Source organism: Globicephala melas, chromosome 4, assembly GCF_963455315.2.
Source record: "Globicephala melas chromosome 4, mGloMel1.2, whole genome shotgun sequence".
Classification (NCBI taxonomy): Eukaryota; Metazoa; Chordata; class Mammalia; order Artiodactyla; family Delphinidae; genus Globicephala; species Globicephala melas.
This window is the reverse complement of record NC_083317.1, coordinates 145,717,649-145,723,663: the sequence shown is the minus strand read 5'-3', so window position 1 is coordinate 145,723,663 and position 6,015 is coordinate 145,717,649. Positions and strand designations below refer to the sequence as shown.

The window sequence follows — 6,015 nt, the reverse complement described above, 5'->3', positions numbered from 1 at the left end:
CCTAATCCTACTAACGCAGAGTGGGGATAAAATTTACAGAAACAACTTGGTGTCCTAATTTCAAATCTTTTCCTATGCAAATAACACACACACACTGATGTTAATGAATGCTTTCCTGTACGTTTAGTTTTAATATCTGTATTAAACTGTAATTAAACTATTTTAAAATATGTGTATTTTATTATCTGGCTAAATCATAATTTATTCAACCAGTCTCCTTTTTTAAGGTATTCAAATGATTTCCAGCTTCTCTCTAATTCATATAACACAGGATATGTATAATTGGCTAAAAATAAATTATAAATAAAAAGGCAAAATTTTTGTGGCAAAGTAATTATGAATATGTGGAAAATTCAAAGACAGTAAATATTAATTGGTGATCAATTTCTCATTTTCTTAAAGAAATTTTTATTTTCACCAGAATTTTTACTTGACCATTGAAATAAAAATAACTAGCTAGAAGTTTCTATACATTTATATGTATCAGTGTCAGAATTTAAACTAGGTCAGTGTTAACTTGAATGATTTTTGTCTAAGTAGTTTTTGACCAAATTCTTAGCCGCTGGAAAAGTAGCCATCCCTACAACACTTCCAGTTAACAGGGTCTCTCCTCCTAATCTATTCATATACAATTAACAAAAGATTTTAATTATCCTCTTTTTGTACTCTTGCCATATGAGTAAAGTTATGTTTCCTTAATTATGAGTATCACCTACCTAGTGATATATATTTTCAAGTTTTGTAGTAATGAATTAATGACAAATAATCTGTGTTTTGAGAGAATCCAATGTTTATCACAACCCCCTCTGCGGCTGCATCAATGGGGAACAGCAGAGCAAGTCTAGTGAAGGACAAGGGTAGTTGAAGGGGCTTTAAGAGATTAGTGAAATAGGAAATCAATCTGTGCTGAAGCCTTGTGTGGAGGGGTGTTTGACTGTGTAAGATTTGGATTAATAGCAAAAGGGAGGTGTTTCAATTTTAACCTTTACACTAGTGACAGGGCTCCCTACTTCACTGAGAAACTAGGAGCTATCGGAAGAGAATTCCCATAAGCTCTGCTGCCATGTCTACTTGCACCCATGTCTCTGAATGGCCAGCACCCCTGCACTCCTAGTGGAACCCAAGCCTCCCCCTGCGTCTCCATTTCCCCCAGGCCAGCCCTCTCAATTCTGCATCGTTAATTTCTCTGCCTCCACTGACTCATTCCTACCAATTGACAAGCATACTGTCATGTTTTCCTTCTTAAAAAACAAGCACAAAATTTGTATTTTTCTTTTTCTCTTCCAGCTAATGACCGAGTTTTCTCTGTTCTTTTGTAGCAAAACTCTGAAAGAGAGAACTTGGCATATAGTAGGTGCTCAGTAAATAATTGTTGCGTAAACGAACAAATGAAAGCAGTTAAGGGAGTAAGGCCTTTGTGATAATCCAGGTGTGGGCTCATTTGAGCCTACTGTTAATGAGAACAAAAGAGAGATGGGATGTGGGGGTAGGGGGTATATGGAAAAATCCCCATAACTTCCTGTCAATTTTGTTTTAAACCTAAAAATGCTCTAAAAATAATCTTTAAAAAACGGGGGAGGTAGTATATAAACTTTGAAGGAAAAATTTTAAATCCATGGTGACATTTTATACACAGTTGACCCTTAAACAACATGGGTTTGAACTGAATGGGTTCACTTAAATGTGGGAATTTTTTTTTAACATCTTTATTGGAGTATAATTGCTTTACAGTGGTGCATTAGCTTCTACTGTATAACCAAGTGAATCAGCTATACGTATACATATATCCCCATATCCCCTCCCTCTTGCATCTCCCTCCCACCCTCCAGGTGGTCACAAAGCACCGAGCTGATTCCCTGTGCTATGCGGCTGCTTCCCACTAGCTATCTATTTTACATGTGGGGATTTTTTTTTAATAGAAAATATTACATTACTACACCATCCAAAGTTGGTTGAACCTCCAGATGTGGAACCTCGTATATGAAGGAATCAAGTATATGGAGGACCGATTATAAGTTATGCAAGGATTTTCAACTTTGTAGAGGGTCGTTCTCCTAACTCCTGTATCGTTCCCATATAAATTGTATACGTAACATAAGAGAGGAAATATCCCATAATTTTAGAATTCTATGAGGATAAGATTAATTGGTGGTACAATGGATGGATATACTTGATAAGAGTAATTTGTTTTCTTGCTTGAAGTATTTTCATTTTTTATATATCTCTTTCTTTTAAGAATAAAAACCCTATTATCTAACATTACAGATACTTGTTCACCAGTTAAGCTTTCTAGTTAACTATTCACTTTCAGAGGTGAAGGGTCCATTCTCCAGGAAGAAAAGCCTCTTTTCCCATACCTTACCATAAATGGCCAAGTTCCAAAGCCCTCCAATCAAAACCTGCCCCACCAGTTTTTCTGCATATCAACCCCTAACTCATAAAAGTTTGACCAAACCCCAAATCCAAGAGACAGATTTGAGAGCTTTGCCTCCTGTCTCATTGCTGGTCAACCTGCCAATAAACCTTTTTCTTTTCTCAAAATCCGGTGCCATGATGTTGGCTTCTATGCATTTCAGGCAGCAAACCCTTCCTTGGTAACACCAGGAGTTAGGACCTCAACATATCTTTTGGGGGACACAATTTAACCCACAACAGCATTTATGTAATTAAGGAAGACATAGCTAAGAATTTGCAAAGAAGCGGGGGTGATTAATTTAGTTTTGAGTATGTTGAGTTTGAGTTGCTTTAAAGCAGTAAGACTGTCATGTCCGATAAGCAACCCATATATGTTTAAGGAGCCTCAGCAGAGAGTTTCTGGCTGGTGAGGAAACATAGAGTCATCAGTATCTAGGAGGCTGTGAAACAGACAAGTGCTGAATGGTACCTTGAGGGGCCACAGCATTTAAGGGGCGGACACAGAGAGAGGAAGCCTTGGGGAGCCTTGAAAAAGAGTAGGCAAACAGGAGGTAGAAGAAGAAAAGCCAAGAGAAAATAGTGTCAGACAAGACATGAAAAAGTTTCTGAGAAGGAACACAATGCTTTTTTTAGGTCAACAGCATCCTGCACTGTAGAAAGGTTTATTGAGAATTTTCATCTTCATAGAATGATTACATGACTCAGTGGAAAGGACTGAAGAATATCCCTTGGATATGCAGATAGGCAATGATTATCAAGAATGGTTTTGGGGAAGTGGTAAGGGCTGAGGCAAGACTTCAGCGGGGAGGGGAGGTGACAAGCAATGGCAGGTAGAACTATGGCAACAGTTAGTAGAGAAAACTCTGCTGTGAAGGAACGTTAGAGTGAGGCTGATGGCTAGAAATCAGGAGACTTGAGCATGTTTTTGTTCAGAGCGGAAGGAGCCATTGATGGAGAAAGAGATTAAAGGTGGGAGAGAGGGCATAATCTGTTGGGGTAAGCAAGAACTCAGGGCTCAGCCTCCTACTTTAGACAAAGTGCCTTTGTTTTGATCTCTTCCATACATTTTGCCCATTATTTAATATAAAGAGAGTTCTGGAAAATCTTTGAAAACTATTGAATTAGATGTTTCAGCTCTAAAAAACAGTCAGTCATTACCTATAGCTCTATACAGAGTAATGTACAGTAATAGCCTGAATAAACTCATTCAGATAATCCTGGTTTATTTAAGGTCATGTCTTCAGAAGGAACTAAATTGACAGGAATAACTATTATAGCTGTAATTATTTGCATTTCAGTTCCTGACTAGCACTTAAAATTTGGATATATGTAAATTTCACCTTTAAATATTGCCTTGCATTCAAAACAAGCATTTCTCAGCCCTGTACTATTAAAAACACCAAAATGAGATTTTTAATACTGGTTCATTTTTTAAAGCTCTTTGTTTAAGTAAATTTATTGGTCATTATAGCCTTTTGAAAAACTCATGTATTGTCTATCATTATAAAATAAAATCATGATGGTTGGAAGGATTTGAAAAATATATAAATATATCAAAGAATTATAATCAAATATAATTCTACCATCTATCGCTAACCATTATTTCAATATTTTAAATTCTTTTTTATTGTGAAATATTTCATAAGTTAACGAACATCTGTTTATGTACACTGGTTTCAGTACAATAATAGCTTTATTATGTTTACTTAAGAAAAAATTTTAAAATAAATAATGTTATGATTCAACTGAAGGCTGCTCATCATTCTATTTTCCCTTCCTCCCCAGAGGTAACCACTATCCTGAGGTTGGTGTATACCATTCCTCTCTATGTTTTTATACTTTTATAATGTGTGTAACTTTTCATTAAGAGCATGCAGGAGGGGCTTCCCTGGTGGCGCAGTGGTTGAGAGTCCGCCTGCCGATGCAGGGGACGCAGGTTCGTGCCCCGGTCTGGGAGGATCCCACATGCCGCGGAGCGGCTGGGCCTGTGGGCCCTAGCCACTGGACCTGCACGTCCGGAGCCTGTGCTCCGCAACGGGAGAGGCCACAACAGTGAAAGGCCCGCGTACAGAAAAAAAAAAAATATATATATATATATATAGAGAGAGAGAGAGAGAGAATGGGAGAAAATATTTGCAGATGATGTGACCTACAAGGGATTAATTTCCTAAATATACAAATCTCATGCAGCTCAATATTTAAAAAAAACAAACAGCCCCATCAAAGAAATGGGCAGAAGATCCAAATAGGCATTTCCCCAAACAAGACATACATGGCCAAAAGGCACATGAAGAGATGCTCAACATTGCTAATTATTAGAGAAATGAAAATCAAAACTACAATGAGGTAACACCTCACACTTGTCAGAATAACCATCATCAAAAAGTCTACAAATAATAAATGCTGGAGAGGGTCTGGAGAAAGTGGAACCCTCCTATGCTGTTGGTGAAAATGTAAATTGTACAGCCACTACAGAGAACAGTAATGAGGTTCCTTAAAAAACTAAAACTAGAACTACCATATGATCCTGCACTTAACTATAGTCCTCACTTTTTGCCTGTCTTCTTACTGCCTGTAAAATATGGAATGTTTCACAGATTTACATTCCATCGTTGTGCAGAGGTCACGCTAAATTTTCACTGTGTCATTCTGAATTTTGTGTATACTGGATTCGTTGCTAATGAATGCAGATAAATGTAATTAAACTGCATGTCTCCATGATTTGTTTCTATTCTCTGCTATTTGTTTTCTGGAAACTGCCTAAATAATTCAAGAAGTCTCCAGAGATGTCAAGATAAAAGTAGTAGTTTTACTCATTTAATTTCTCTCTTTCTTAGGTATTTGAGTGCCACAAAGAACAAGGGAGGGTAGTGCAGAGAAAAAGTACAGAGACATTATCCTGATTTTGTGGCCTTGGGCATACAGGCCCATAATTTCCTTCTGACAGCTCCCTGGCTATTGGTATCTAACCTCTTGGGGCTAGGAGGTTAGTGGAAGGTTCAACATGAAAAGGTTAGAACATCAATAGGTTCTAGAATTGAGTTGATTCTAATCTCCACTCTTCCACTCACCTTAACCTTCTCAAGCCCCACTTTTCTTATCTGTGATGAATAGGTAGCAATAGTAACTACTCATGGGCTTGCTTTGAATCCTAAATGAGATAATGGTTCTGATGCTCTTAGCACAGAGCATGTGGTAAGCCCTCAATACATTAAGTATTGTTAGGTATTGTTATTATTAATAATATTATTTTATTTATGGAATTAAGTATATTAAAATTATGATAAATTTGATGAAGGATGGTAAAGGGAGCAATGAAAGATTACAGAAGGACTTGGTCTAGTCTGGGAATTTGGGAAAAGTTTCTATGAAGAAAGGACATGTAATCTGAGACCTGAACATTCACTAGTTCTCAAATAGTAACAGAGTGGAGAAAGGATTTCATAGACCCACGTGTGTGAAGCCTTCCTGAGTAAAAGAGCTTGTAGAACCAATCAAAAGAAACTGGAGATGTAGCATGTCAAGTAAGGAAGAGAATATCCAGCAAAATGTCCTGCGAGGCTGACAGGGTCCCAGATGACTAGGTTCTACAGGCCACAT

The 6,015-nt window shown here is 37.4% G+C and overlaps 1 non-coding gene across 1 annotated transcript; it reads right to left on the bottom strand.

Annotated features, from left to right (window-relative positions):
* Nucleotides 1-4,990: 4,990 nt before the first annotated feature.
* On the bottom strand, nt 4,991-5,097 carry LOC115863533 (U6 spliceosomal RNA). The gene has a single exon (XR_004043570.2). It is a non-coding gene; the product is annotated as a U6 spliceosomal RNA (small nuclear RNA).
* Between the last annotated feature and the right edge of the window lie 918 nt (nt 5,098-6,015).